The sequence below is a fragment of the Lonchura striata genome, chromosome 2 (genome assembly GCF_046129695.1).
Source record: "Lonchura striata isolate bLonStr1 chromosome 2, bLonStr1.mat, whole genome shotgun sequence".
Lineage (NCBI taxonomy): Eukaryota > Metazoa > Chordata > Aves > Passeriformes > Estrildidae > Lonchura > Lonchura striata.
In genome coordinates this window covers 53638750-53654793 of record NC_134604.1, presented here as the reverse complement: position 1 = coordinate 53654793, position 16044 = coordinate 53638750, and the positions used below count along the sequence as shown (strand labels likewise).

General features: G+C 34.1%; 1 protein-coding gene across 6 annotated transcripts in view; it reads right to left on the bottom strand.

Annotated features, from left to right (window-relative positions):
* Positions 1 to 16044, bottom strand: part of PCDH9 (protocadherin 9) — a 672821-nt gene that overhangs the window by 79665 nt on the left and 577112 nt on the right. The window lies entirely within an intron of this gene.

The window sequence follows — 16044 nt, the reverse complement described above, 5'->3', positions numbered from 1 at the left end:
AGCTGCATGTCTTCACTGACTCCAGCTATTTCTCACAGATAATAAGTTGGACAGAACAAACTACAGGTCTACAAGGATCAATAACAAAATGAAACACAACAACCAGAAAATAAACCATATGAAGGAACACTAAATGATCTAGTGCCATCTATCAAAGAGAAAACACTAGGAACATGATCAGTCTCTTCAAGTACCTCCAGGGCAATACTATATAAAAGAAAGAAGGGATTTATTTAGTCTACAAAATGATAAGGATGGGTGCATTGCCAAAAGCAAAGAACAGAAAAGTGGGGGAAGTAAATAAGAAAAGGGTATTAACGTTAAGATCAATTTGTTGCAGAAATAAACTCCTTAAGGGCATTTGGTTAAGGTACTATTACTAGTAGATGATATTGCAAAGGCTAGATAAATCATTACTTGCAATGATGTGACATGGTTCTGCAAGAGGCCAAGGAGCTGCCCAGTCCAATGTTTTTTATTATTATTATCACACAAATAATATCATAGATACAGTTCACTTACCCCTAGGTTTCATAATTTGTTTGTAAAGCAGGTCTAAAAAAATACCAGATATGGGAGAGGTACTATTAATTTCCATGTCCAGCTGCTTATGCTTTTAACATCTCAAGAATTAACTTATTTGTGCTATACTAAATTATTTTAGTATCTCATTTAAATATTGCTGAGAGTCCAATTTTACTCTTACTCTTACCAGCTTGTTATGCACAAGAATTGAACTATTTATCAACATCAACTAGATAATAACCACCAATTCCATTGTTTTAAAGTAACTGTTTTGGAGCATATGAAGTTCCTATCTTTGGAAAAAGTTCTTTTTTTTTTTTTTATATGCTTCTGAGAAGTGGCAAAGAATGACTATAGAAGTATAAACTGTTAACAACCATGACAAAGGAAACCATAAAAATTTATAGTTGAGCCATTACTTCAGCAACAATTTTTTGAATGAAACAAAAGGGAAATCTAAATCTACTGAAGTCCTGATTAACGTATATGAATTTCTTATTTTAAAAAAGACAATCACAAAATTCCTTTGACATTAACAAGATCAATATTTCATTAAATTTAATGAACATCATGCCCCATGGGCGTACAGATTAAAATGATAGGATTAAATAAATAAAAAACAGACTGTGTAATGCTATGAATTTATGCTCCTAGTAACAACTAAATTTTTTGTGTTGAATAGGCTATGAAACAGGTCTAACCTACATTTAAGTGTTGTGCATTCTTTTGCAGAAACTGTAATTTCAAATGTGCTTTCTTGGTTATACTGATAAGAAATGACATGGAATAGGGATCAAATGAAAGCATCCACATGCCAAGCCATTATCCACAACCACAAAGGTAACACAACTGCCTGGACTGTAACTGTGCTGTGTTAGTATGAGAGCAAAGCTTATTTACCGACGCCAGAGCCTATTAATGCCTGGTACCAGCAGCTAATAACTAACAGCACAGTGCCATGGAGCTAGCTAGGATCATTGAAGACCATATCTTGGGACTTTTTATAAAGATGATAGATGAGGTTTACTTTATTTCTACTAAACATGTGGGGTTACATTGCCTTCAAAGCAATATTTTCTTCACCACTTCTCTCATGGTGCACTATCAAAATGTATCAAGAACTAATTTTTTATCCTTTCAAATAATATATTCTGATCACTTCTCAGCAACAAGGCCATGTAGAAAGACCAGGAAAATAATTGTTTATTAGAAAGATCGGGAAAATAAAATTTATGCTTCAGTATCATTGCCCGAAAAACTGTTAACTGAAAGAAAACTTGATTTGTTACGCTCTTTGTGTATACTTGCAAACAAGTATCATACTCTTTAATCTTGAATCAGGTTTCAGAGTTTGTGTCCTGGTTGCAATTAAGATAGATTCAATTTCTTCTCACTACAGTGCTGTGTTTTGGATTCAGAATGAGAATGGTGTTGATAACACACTGATGTTTTGGTTTTTGTTGAGTGGCGTTTATACTAAGTCAAGGACTTTTTTCTTGTCTCATGCTCTGCCAGTGAGGAGGAATGCAAAAGAAACTGTGAAGAAACACAGCTGGGACAAGTAACCTGAACTGACCAAAGGGATATTCCACACCACAGAACATCATGTCCACTATATGAACTGGGAGGAGCTGCCCAGAAGGACAGCCAGTCTGTTTGGAATGGGCAGCACCGGCATCATTCAGCAGGTTGTGAGCAATTTCACTGTTCATCACTTCTTTGTTTGATTTTGTTACCATTATTATTGTATTTGACTTTATTTTCAGTTAATAAACTGTTCTTATCTCAACATAAAAGTTTTACTTTGATTCTCCTTCCCATTCCACTGGGGTGGGGGAGGTGGGTATGTGTGTGATTAAACTACATTTGTGCCTTTATATGGTCCAGGTATTTTTTAAAGGTGTAAAATATTAACTGGTGTCAAAGAAAACATTTTTTGACATTTCTTTCCCTAAATATAATTTAAATTTAATACAAATTAAGGTAAATAAAGCACATGGAACCTAGATGCTGAAAATAAATAATGTATCCTGGATATGGTAAATTTGTGACTTAAAATGAATAATTATGAAATTAAAAATGCTGTTAAAAAGTAATGTTAATAAGTGTTCATGTTTCCATTTCTTGATGGGGGCTTACCTTACATGAATGTGAGTTGAAAAAAATTAACTTGGATTGGTGATTCTAGTTAATGATTAATTTAGAATGTGGGTATTTTGGTTTTGGTTTTTTTTTTCCTTTTTTGGTTGGTTTGGGTTTTTTGGGTTTTTTTGTTTGTTTGTTGGTTTGCTTTGGTTAGCTGGTTGTTTTTTTCTGTTTTGCTGTTTCAGGTACATCTTCCAGAAGAAAAAACACTATTGCATACAGTTGATATTCTAAAGCATGTTTTTTTCATTCAATATAATGGGCTCAAAATGGCTTCTATCAATTCTTACTTGGGCTGTGTTGCCTGAAAATTACTCCATCATGTGCACAGCTCTATCTAACACTGAGGAAAAGCAGTATTGAAAATGTTATTCACAGTTCTCAGCAATTTGGACAGATGTATACCAAAGAGATTACAGTATACAAGGACACCAGACAACAGGGTCTGTAGTCCATCAGCTTTCACATGGACTTAAGAGTCAAAATGACATGTTGTGGTTAAACATATATAAGGTTCAAATCTCAAAAAGGTGTTTCCATTAATTGCAACAATTATTTTGTTGCAGTGATGGGAAAATGGTAGGGCACTGCTGCAAACAAACAGTTTGGGTAGAAAAAAAGCATAAACATGCTCAGAAGAAGAGGAATTATGAATTAGATACGGGAGCAACCAATAACAAAGTAGAATCTTATGAAGTCTTGGCTAGATGTGTGATCTCGTGAGGAAGCTCGTAAAGAAACCTACTTCACATCTTTCTTAGCTACTATTCCTCTTGATTCTACTTAGAAGTCCTTCACCCTCACACACTTCCTACATGTTTGGTTTCCAAAGTGCTTACCACAATTAGAACAAATATGCACAATTCTGTGTAGTTTATAATCTGTTTCCTGTAATTTAATCAAGGAAGTTTCTCAAATATTCTTTAGAAAACTGATCACAAGGTCAGTTGGATAGATGTTTTTTAATTTTTACTGAAAAAATTATAAAGAAATTAATACATACTGTATTTCTTCTGTTTTTAATCATGGTGATCCAAGTACATGCGAACATATAGCCATGAGTTATTTTTTCTTGGGAAAAGAAGAAATAAAAGTGTCCTGTTGTGGGCTAACCCTAGTGGGCAATTAAGCACCATACATACACCTGCTCACTCACTTCCCCCATCCAGCCTTCACTGGGTAGAAGAAAAGGAAAGGAAAAAAGAAAAGAAAAATAAACTCCTTTATATCAAGATTCTTAAAAATAAATACATTATTAAGCAAAAGAGGAATATAGAAGGAATTATTTAATAAATAGAAGAAGAGAGAAGAGAAAAGAAAGAAAAGAAAAGAAAAGAAAAGAAAAGAAAAGAAAAGAAAAGAAAAGAAAAGAAAAGAAAAGAAAAGAAAAGAAAAGAAAAGAAAAGAAAAGAAAAGAAAAGAAAAGAAAAGAAAAGAAAAGAAAAGAAAAGAAAAGAAAGAAAGATATGCAACAACACTCACTCACTATTTCCCAAGGGTAGATAAATGTTCAGCCAGGCCTGAGGAAAAAGATGGCTAACCTCCTAAAACTTCATTTCTCATTTTTATTGCTGAGCATGATGTTGCATGGTATGGAGAATCTCTTTGGTTAGTTCAGGTGATCTGCACAGATTTTTCAACTCACAACTTATTGAGCACTGACCAATCTGTTTACTGGGGGGAGGTGGGGAATAGGGAGCAGAGTGAAAAGCAGAGATGCCCTTGAAAAGAATATTTATCAAAATATAGATTGTTAGTGTCTTATCATTACTGTTTTGGTCAGAAACTTTTAACACAGCATCATATAAGCTGCTACAAAAAAAAAATTAACTCCATCCCAGCCAGGTCTAGTGCACATACACAATATCAAAAGCTACTAACAGGTAAAATAAAATTAAGCAGAAGATTTTATTGGGTATTTCCTTTCAAAATCAGTACAACAATGATTGTCAGCAGGAGTATTAAGGCTGTATTTTATAAACTTTCCATCTACTTTCATATTTTAAAAGAAGCTGAATTCAAATTGAGGTTATCATTTTTGTGAGGTGATGAGAGGTGAGGAGACAAAGAATAACCCTGGAGCCACAGACAAACTGTAACAAGCAGAAATAAGTTTTCAGTTAAACTTTTACAGATTAATAAATCTGAAAGAACTACATTTTAATATTTTACTCTTAGCAATTATGCCTGCTAGCTCTCTTTCTGAAGGCTCTAAACTATACATGGAATGTTATAATTATGAGTGCTCTCTGATATTGCATTGCATAAGTTTTCAACTTAGGTTGATAGCTGTCATACAGAAATAAAGATAAAGCCTATTTATTTTAATTAATACATTTATTAAAGAAGAAGTACAGATTACCAACTAAATTGAAAAGATAACCTATAATTATCATAGTTTTAAGTTAAAAGTTAAATGTATAATCAATTAAAAGCCTAATTCATTAATATAAGGAGAATTTCAGCAACTTTTTTTTCCCTGCTTTTGTAGTTCTTCAATTATAAAAGAATAGGTCAAATTATCTTGCTTTTCAATGATGCTCTTGTAAAAGTTACATGAAATTAATGTGCAATTAAAGAAAGAGGAAATGAACTTTTAGCTTTGCAGGGTACGTATATGGCTCCTAAGAGAATAAATTAGGGAGTAAAAGCCAAGGGCTTTATGTCAGTGTGGAAATTGATTACTGCTAAGCAAGAGAGTATTAAGCAATGAATAAACTAAAAAAAGTGCAATTTTTAAACTTTGTCTTTTAGTGGAATTTATCAAAGTTACCATGAAAGCTGGCAGAGCTATCTGGCTTGCTTGACCTAAGCGGATTTTACAATGCACAGTGTCATGCACCTTTATGTGAGCAGCCAAACCAAGCCTTAGATACATAGCTACTATGACTAAGCGGTCACTGACTACATCAGCAGCATTCACACCTCTCTTAGATGTGGGCACCAAATTTAAAGTACTTCGTGTTGTCTCTCAGTGTATGTATACCTTTAAGTGGTTTTATTTCTATTTGTATTCTTTGGGTTCATCCCTCAAAAATTTATCGTGGGTTCTGCTGGCAGTAGCAACATGGGATCAAGAATTGTGTGAAACATCCCCACTCCACAACTGATTTCAGCACTCCTGCCCTTGGTCCTTATTTTTAAGAATGATGACCCTTCAAGCTTGTTCCCTTAGAAACACCAAATTCCTCATTTATATCCAGAATGGTCTTGACTGTAACCTTCATGGTGACCTTGACTGTCACCATGAACACATGACAGAAGAACATAAACCACAGTTAAAAATAGCAATTTTTAAATGTAATACAAAATTTACGTGTTTCCTAGGAAGCACAAAAATCACAGTGATAATTATAGTGTCAGTGGTTTAAAGGATTTAAAGTCACCCAGACATTAATATTTTCTCTTACATATTTCTCTTACAATTTTATCAGTCCCAGCTATTACTTTGTTTTTTTTCCCAATCCACTTCATGCTTAGAAATTTAGAGCACTATGAATCACAATAACTGAAATAAGTAAATAACTTTGAGACAATCAGGGTGAAATATCTTTATAGCAATAAGAATTAGCAATTATATTGTTGGATAATAGTATTAAGCAGCCTGTGAGCTAAATAATGTAAGCATTTATCAAGGAAACTTTTTTTTTAAGAATATCCATAGCAACAACTTCAGAAATGAACAGCTTTTTGGAAGATCCAAGGAAGAATTTCATTTAGATAAGCTTTTCATATTTCACAGATTTAATGTGACAATAGTTAGGTGTTTTGATTATTTGAGAGGCCATACTCATAGTATCTATCAAATTTTTAGAAGTAGAGAATAATTTTACTTAATATGTTTGCTATTTACATAGAGAAAATAATTCATTCTGTTTACTGTATTTTCTATTTTTGTCTTAGAAAGGGATTGGTATCTCAGGCTGAGCTTTTGTGACCCCAGATGAATAAATAGGATATCAAAGAGCTTTATTCATAACCTTTAGATCCCTGAATTTATGCTTCAATGGAACACCCTTTGCAGGAGAAGGAATTAAATGAGAAAATGCCTCTTAAGGAAGGAATAGAGACATTCATTAAGTCTCAGCTGGATTTTTTGGTGTTTCAGGGAATGCCAACAAATTAGCTTTTATTATTTTTGCCTCAAACAATTACAAGCTTGGTGATGTTTAGAATACAACATAGTTTACTGAAAATACAAAATGCAAAAGAATAATTTAAAAGAAAATATTTAAGGTCATGTAATGAAAATAGAATTAAAATACACATAGCAATGCTTTAATCTCAAAGCTACTGAGTTCAATATATATTGCAGAAAGGATAAATTAATCTCATTTATTGGGAGAGAATTAGAAAAATAAGCACATTGGTGAAGGCTTTAATTCTCCACTTTGATAAAGCAAATGAGTGTTTAACAACTTCCTTTTGGCAACAAATTCAAAACACAGTTAACTAAAAATATGATTAGCTTTCTTTAACTGCTGTCACCCAGATCTTAAATCTTGCATTCATCTTCTAACCCAATTTTAAAATGAAGTCAGCTGTGTCTTCTGAATTCAAGCTGAGAACATATTTGAACATGCCTTAGAAGGTAACATCTGCTGGCCTTACTCTTTTCCAGCACAGGGTGCCAAACTTATGATCAGAAAGAAATTAAAGAAAATGCACTTTGTATGTATGGAAAGAGTAATTTTCACTTTCTTTCATTAGCTTTTCCACTGTTCATTTCTTCTTAATGTCTTGCCTATCCATTTATGAGGTAGAAAAAATTAAGCTTCCTTATTCACCTGCTCTACACTGCTTACTTCGTCTTTAACTATAGCTTTTTTAAAATCCACTTTTTTATTGCAGCCATTAACAGACTTGCCTTAATGGAAGAAAATAATCAGAAATGCAAATATGTAGTGTCTTACATATTATAGTTTTACAGTTACACAGCACAGCTAACTTCTGGAGATCCCAGGCAAATCACAATCCAAAATTAAAAATGCCTGTCAAAATAGTTTCATCATTGCTTCAATGTAAGATTTATTGCATGGTTTAAAGACTCAGGACTCTATTATGAACTAACAATTACAAGTAAACCAATATCTATAGTAAGGGGAAATTAACCATCACATATAATAAAATGTTAAGCAACAGCCCATGATAGAGACTAAAAAATAAAGGGAAATCCAACAATGTAATCATTTAAATCTCACCACTTTTAAACTCTAGTAGGAACAGTAATGATGCACTTAGCAATCATTGAAACACTGTACTGCATAGGACAACAGCATCAATAAAAATGAAACATACTCAATAATTTTTTCTTATTTACAGAAAAGCTAGAGTGCTGAACATGCATGCAAGGACTTGTAGAATACATAAAATTTTTTAGGAGTTGTATTTAAAATATGTGTTCAAAGCTCAAGTGTTTACTGAAGCTTACTCAGTGTCTATAAATATGCATATTATTTAAAATTGAGTTCCACATCTCTCAAACCCAAGATTATCCTGAGGTTCATAAGAGAAGTTCTTTCACTCCAAGTTAAATTATAAAATATCTATATTTTAGTGGGATGATAACTGTAATATTTCAAATGGAAGGCATAACATTTAATCGGAATATTCAGATGAAATTAAAAGGTGCGAGTTACTAATGAATTTTAGCTGAGGGCTGGTAATAGAGATTTTTTTCAAAAAAAGAGGTCATCTGATGTTTTACAAGTTGCTACTTCATTGTTGATAATGCTGCAAGCTGTACAAATAGCAACAAACAAATCCTATCCCTATGTTCTCCTACTGTCAACATTAAAAAAACCTGTCACAATTGCAATGAAGAATATATTGAATGACTGTGTGGAAGGTTTTACCAAAGCCAGCAATATTCTGAATAAAGGTCTTATCATACATTTGCTTCTGTATCATATTAATTGGTTTCTTATCATATCAGCCAATCCCCTCTCCCTAATACCATACAAAAGTGAATATTGTGTTAAAACATTGATAATACTTTAAGACTTATTAACAAATTTCATGATTTTAGCTTCTTTCTTTTTCACAAGTGCTCAGATCATACAATGTCAAGTACCTTTCATATGTATTAGTTTAAATGAAATCATTAAGGCAAGAGGCAGGCCAGTGACATAAAAGTCTCACTGTTTAGGTAACTTCATAGGTATACAGGCTTATATTTTTTTACATGAGCTCACAGAGAGGATTTCTATTGGAAATTTGCACCTCATATGAAAGATGATTATGTTTCATTTAACAGTCAAAGGGCAGCCATAGCATTCTCTCTTCACAGTGCAGCCACAATAATCACTTGAGTTCCTGGGATACCTCTGTTGATACGTATGACTGTAGCATCAAGGTCTGATAATTTCCTCAGACCTTTCCCTGTATTTCCAGCTAGTTGTTCTCTGATAACTGACCACCATACTAACATGGTACCAAAATTAAGGAATGTATTGGAGCTGTTGCAATCACTGACAAAGGGTAGAAATGGGGCTTTATAGCTGCCATTTAGTAACTTGGATAAGAGAAATATTCCAAATTGAATTAACATAAAGTTAACATGAAAAAAGATTTCTGAAAAGAAGCTGCCAAATGTTCTCACAGAAACCCATTTCTATGCTTTAAGAAAGTTAAGGGAAAATTACCAAAGAGAGAGTTCTTGTAACTGGATTGGTGGGATGTATTATCTTGTTCTGTAATGCAAATGGTTCATTTATCTTGGGATCCAGCAGAGCACTGGGAAGATCACCATAAGATCAGCAAAAGCAGACGGATATGAGAAACTTTGTATGCATCTATGCTCAGTTATGTTACTGAGTATTAACAATATTTTAACAAAACTGTATATAAGTGTTATCAGCACTGCAATTTAACTAATAGTTTTCATAGTATCACAGAATGAGAGAATATGCTGAGATGGAAGGGACCCATCAGGATCATCAAGTCCAAATCCTGGCCCTGTGTGGGACCAGTGACCCAAGAGTCACAGCATGTCTCTGAGAGCATTCTCCAAACTCTCCTTGAACTCAGATAGGCTTATAACTTAGTTTCATTTTGACTAGGCAGTACCAATATTGATTAAACAATCAGCAAGTTTATGGTGCTCCATAAGGTGCATTCCTTAATTAACACAAATTTCACAGGGGAAGGCATGTGTCCACATAAAAATTATCTGTAGAATACTGATTGCATTTAGCATGTACAAAAAAATTATTTAGCTATACATAAGCTCAGCACAGGTGTCCCTTTACCTGTGACTACATTAATGTTATGATTTGAAGCCCTTTTGAATCTTCAGACTTGTCTACTATCTGCTAGTACCTGTATTAAAAGGCTGGTCACAAAAGGGTAAAATTAACCCAAAGGCATTTATAACAGGTATCTCTGTGGGCTATAATTTTTTCTCAAGAAAAAGTTGGGAACATGTAGATGGAGATACAGTCAGGGCATTTACTCAGCTGTCACCCTGGAATGGCTAGCACGGATGAGATACTGCAGAAAGAGGCAATGAGTCAGATATTCACAACTGACATAGTTTACTTTCCTTTAGGAACAAGAGTAGAAAAAATGACAGCTATGATTTTCTAAAGCACAATCTGGTCTCAGCTCTCAACTTCTGAACAGCAAGAATTGCACTTAGTTTTTCTAGAGGCAAAATTTCACAGCAGTATTTCTTTATCAGAAGCTGTAATAGCAGTACAGTGTTGAAGATTGAACTACAGTCTTGAAAACTGTGGCAGTGACCCATTATCTAAAGTTTCAGCTCTAAATTTATTTCTTTTTTTTGTCAGTTCTGTTAACAGGCCTTCTCTATAGCAGTCCACCCTCTCGACTGTAGCTATAATAGGACAGATAAATCTTTATAGATTATAAACCATCTTTGAATCCCTCCCTTTCAAATACATAATATTTGCATATGAATGAAAGCAGAACTATACCTCAGCACATTTAAAGGAATGACTTACAGTATAGAGTCCCAGATTTTCTATTTATCTAAATTTAGAGTGCTCTTGTTTCTTCCAGTTAAGATTGGGTTTGTCAATTTTTCTGCTTAACATTTATTTTTCTAAGAAAAATGCCTTGAAGTAAGAAATGCAACAGACACTATGTAATATTTTTTAGCAGCAACCTAGAAATCAATGGATTAAAAACACTACTACAGAATTTCCTGCCAACCCATCCAACAGATAACCAAAACAAGTGATGCAAAGAAACCAAACAGAAATAAAATAAGCAATTTTCCCAATATATATTTATTGCAATGCAGTTAGAAAAGAGTTAAGATGGAGACTAAAATTATCTAATCGTGAAAAATAAACATCTGACCTAGTCTTTCTACTGTGATATGAGAAACATTTTCTTGGTTAGTAGTATAAGTTTCATTTTTAAGAAGAGATACCAGCTATGAAAATGTACATGTATGCCTACATAAGAATACATAAGAATTTCCTATGTATTTGGTGGTTGTAGCTACGCATTCATAAATGCTTTTATGCATGTACTTCACTAATACCAGTGGTTTATATTTATATAATCAAAGAACACTATAGTATAAATATATTAATGCTCACATGCAACTCCTGCAACTAATCATCATTAACATTGAAAACAATAGAGGTATAGAACGAACAAATTATTTTAATACAGCTTGTATACACACAAAGTCATTAAGAAACTCAGAGTAATAGTTAAGATAGCAAGTAAATATATGGAATAATTTTAAATTTAGAAACATTTTCAAGAACTACATTTATTACTCTGATAAAAATATTAAAGGCACTCTCTTGTCCTAAACATATTTGCTGAACACCTGCTTTCAGTACCACACCTCGCTCAAATACAGTACACTTGCCTACCCCAGCCATTTTCTATCACTAATCTAACTTCTCTGTGAATAACCAGAAATACTTTGTGGTCCCATTGCCATATTTCTAGCAGGGCTGAGTCTCCTCACCTGTTTTCAGATAAATGGTCAAAATACTAGACCATAGTGACAACATGGGTACAATTAATCTCATCTACTTGAAGCAAAACCACAATGTCAGCAACAAAGTAATCAGTTTAGTTTCCTTCAGAATCAATGGAGAGAAATAGGAGCTGTTAGCATGGAATTTATTTGATCTATTAGATATCTGCTTTAGAATAAGATGAATTATGCCTAGAAGTTCCTTTCTCTTCTCTAGCCTGTAATCAGAGTCTAGATAGGTAGCTCATGCATGGATACTGCCTGTAAAATAGATACTATTCCTTTTTTCTCTTTGTGTCCCTACTCCATTTTTTGGCATACTGATTTACATAAAAGAGAGAATTTAGAGTACTCACTTCTGATTAAGAACAAATATTCTGTTCAAGTGCCTATTTAATTAAAAGTTCAAAGAGGGACAACCACAATGAAACTGAGAGAAACAACCCAAAAGAGTCAATAAATGGATTTGTTTTTCTTACTCCAAAGAGCCAGTTCCAAATGCTTTCTTTGCCACATTCATGTCAATTCTGAAAAACAATTTATTACCCATTCTCTGAAAGTAAAATAGTCCTCAGAAAAAGGGCTGTTATGTGGCAAATAGGTCTTGCTATTCTCTTGAAGATTTTCAGAAGTCTTAGTTTTATTAAATGCAGACCACAAAATGTAAAAAATCTCAGAAGACTTCACAGAATAGAAAAATATTTGACTTGGACAGAGTTATTCTTCACACTAGATGGTATGGGGCTATGTCTTGAATTTGTGCTGAAAACACGGTTGATAACAGAAGGGGTGTGCTATCAATGAGCAGTGCTTACACTGAGGCAAGGCATTTTCACTCCATCAGTGAGGAGGGCAGGGGTGCACAAGGATTTGGGAGGGGTAACAGCCAGGACAGCTGACCTCAGCTGACCAAAGGGACATTCTAGGTTAGATGGCATCATGCTCAGCATATAACACTGGGAAAGAAAAAGGAAGCAGAGGCATTGATGTCCTCCCTCTTTCCAAGTAACCGTTGTGGATGATGGAGCCCAGCTTTCCTGGAGAGGGCTGAACACCTGCCTGCCCATGGGAAGTGGTGAATTAATTACTTGCTTTGTTTTGCTTGTGGAAGAGGCTTTTGCTTTATTATTTAAGAGTGTTCATCTCAACTCACAAATTTTCTTACTTTTACTCTTCCAAATGTCCCTTCCACCCCACTGGAGAAAAGTGAGCAAGTGGTTCTATGAGGCTCAGTTACTGGTAGGGATAAAGCCAAAATACTCATTCAAACAGAAGTTCCAATCAGATTTTGAGAAAACAATGTGCCACATTATAGAGTTCAATAACTGCTGTGCTTCATCTTTTCTATTCAGAAAGTAAATTTATTTTACATTTGAATAACTCCTTCAGCCAAACCTGCAGTAATGGAATCATGCCAAGGTCCTAGTTTATCCCTTTGAGCAACATGGAAGTCAAAGCATTGGAGTTAACTATATAAATGAGAAAAGATAAATTTATTAACTGATATTTAAGGTGACTTTTACTGCCAAGAAACAACATTAGAAGATTCTCACTCTGGCTTTGCCTTGGCTTGGTGTCAAATGTGAATATAGAGCCAAGCCAGCCACAGGTGTTGAACTGTAATTTAACTTTAACTTTCATTATACTCCTCATCACATTGTGGCCAAAACAGTAGACCTGCCAAGCCTTCAGCTGGAACCAAAAATGCTTTTAATTGGCCACCAAGGGTGAAGACAGTAAGAAAGAAGTCCTGTTTTATTTCCCACTGGGAAACTGAAAGTCTGATATTATAAAGTACAATGATGAGGTACGGAGTCCTTCCATGTTTTTGGCTTCTAACATTCCAGTTCTAAATCACTAGAGTAGGCAGAATGTTTCCTTCATTTTTTATTTATATGAAATCTAGGAAAATAACTATGCTTTGACTGTGAGTATTAATCCAGTCACACACACACAAAATAAAAATAGAAAGTAAACCTAAAACCAACTCTTCAGTCACCACTACCTTAGTATGTTACTATACTAAAAATGATCCATTCCCTGTCATTCTCAACTGCTTTCTACCCCAGCCTGTTATTAATCTTCCAATCTGTTCTACAGAGAAAACTTATACCAGTGTGGCCTGTTTTTTGAAAAGTCACCGGGGCAGTAAATGGGGAAAAGAGAACAAGTGGTTAACTACCAAATCACTCAGTCATTTAGGAAGATCCTCAAGTGGAAGATTCATACACATAGGTTAGTCTTCAAAAATCAAATTGAACATGCAGTCCATGCTGCCTTTATAGTTAAAAGAAATAAAAGGCCACTTTGAAATTTAGGCTAATAACACCATTTTAAGATGGAGTTAAATCATTGTCTGAAGGTACCTGAACCCACTGCATACACAAATAGCCCGGAAGAACAGTTTGACTGAGAGAAATAATTGCCAATTATCTATGTATTTGTTAGTGAGTTCATCGGGAACTGCATAATTTTTTGTTCTTCCACTAAACTAGAAACAAATAAAATAACACATCTACTGATTAAAAAGTAAAAATACCTTTTTATTCTACCTAAAGTAGAACAAAATTAGTGCAATAACAGTTATTTTCAGTATAGATTCCTCAGTCATTCTTTCCTCACTCTAAGTTTGTGACATTTTCTGCTTCTAAAACCTCTCTTTTGAATATGAATCACAAGAAAGTTGGAATTCTACAGTTTTGATGTACAAACATCATGTTTTTCATGGCAGTAGACAACTTATATTAGATATAAGGAAGTTTTTTTTTACAATGAGAGTGTTGAAGCACTAACAGAGGTTGCCCACCGAGGGGTTGGATGTTCCAGCTCTGGAAAACGTTCAGATTTATGGTCTAGCTAAAGATGTCCCTGCTCAGTGCAGTGGATTGGACTAGATCTCCTTTATTGACCCCTTCAAGACCAAAACATTCTATGATTATGTGAGTATTGTCTGCTATAAACATAAGTTTGTGACATGGAAAATTTCTCAAGTCCAGAAACACCAAATGCTCATCAAAAACACAAATGCACATGTTTCAAGAGACAGGAATCTCTTGGAGAATGGTGGCCTCTCTTTTGCTTTCATAGTCTTGCTGTAAAAAACAAATGCTGCTTGTTCAAATACCAGAAGCTTGAATTCAGATTCTATCACATCCTCTCTAATCTCTGTAAAATATGTAGATTTCAATGTTTGTTACAAACTGTGGGTATTGTCTCTCTATGAAAAAGAGAAGCATTTTTTCTAAGTTGAATATATTTTGGCAAGAATAACTATTTACCTGTCTAAACACTAACCTGTGTACAACATTCCTACTACCTTTTCCTTCCAGCATTAGGTGTTAAACCATTGTTTGACTGTCCTTGAGACAGACAGTTAATTTTCTCATGTCAGTTTTTCTTGTAGCTCCTTACCATCCAGAAAACTACATTTATTTATGTCCAAATCCTGGATGCTTACATTGCAATCTGCTAGTACCTGAATTTGGACAGCAGGCTGTAGTTGTCTCATAACTATGTACTCTTGCTCTCTAACAGTCTAGGAATTAATATTTACCCTTACTGAACCTTTCAGTCTGTACCAGAAAATTTAACAAGATGTTCAAACCTCCATCCACCCTTGACTGGGAAGATTAATAATAATTCATTTTGATCAGAATTACTCTTTTGGCCAGAATGGTATCCATGGTAATTTGGTGGTACACAAAGCTGAAACAGATTTCATCAGTTATAAAACAGCATTGGAATTATCCAACACTTCTAATTATATCTTAGTAGGACTGACTTTTCCATACTATAGCTCAGAGGCATACAAAGAAGATAGATTTAATGATCGAAAGGCTTCCAAAAGGAAAGACATTTCCATGACCTCTTCTAATAGCTTAGGCTATTGGAGATGTTCTGGGGTGGTGGTTTTCGGTTTTGGTAAGGTTTCTTTTTTTTGGTTGGTTGGTCTTTAGGCTTATTTGTATTCTGGTAAGAATGTTGTAAATTAGAGGATTTTTACAAAAAGAATGAAATATGATGAACAACACTTAACATGAACCTGCTGTATAACACTGAGACTTTTAGTCATTTTTCCGTATGCTAATGGGAGCAACTAAACTGCTGCAGGTCTCAGAAATTTCATGTCAGAAAATATCATACACCTTTGAAAACAGTAGGTTTAAATGTGACGATAGGTAATTCCAGCAGCAAGGACAAATGCATTTCCCAATCCATGCCGTAAACATTTCCATTGTTATTATTATTATTTCCTTACCAATTACCCAGCTTTTTCTTTAAAGAAAATTCTTTGGAAAAGCTCAGTATGATATTTTTTATTCCATCTGGTTCCCCTGGTATAGCAGTAGTCAGTGTATGATAAGAGTGCCAAATTCATACTTAATCCTTATTTTAGTGGCAAACCCAAG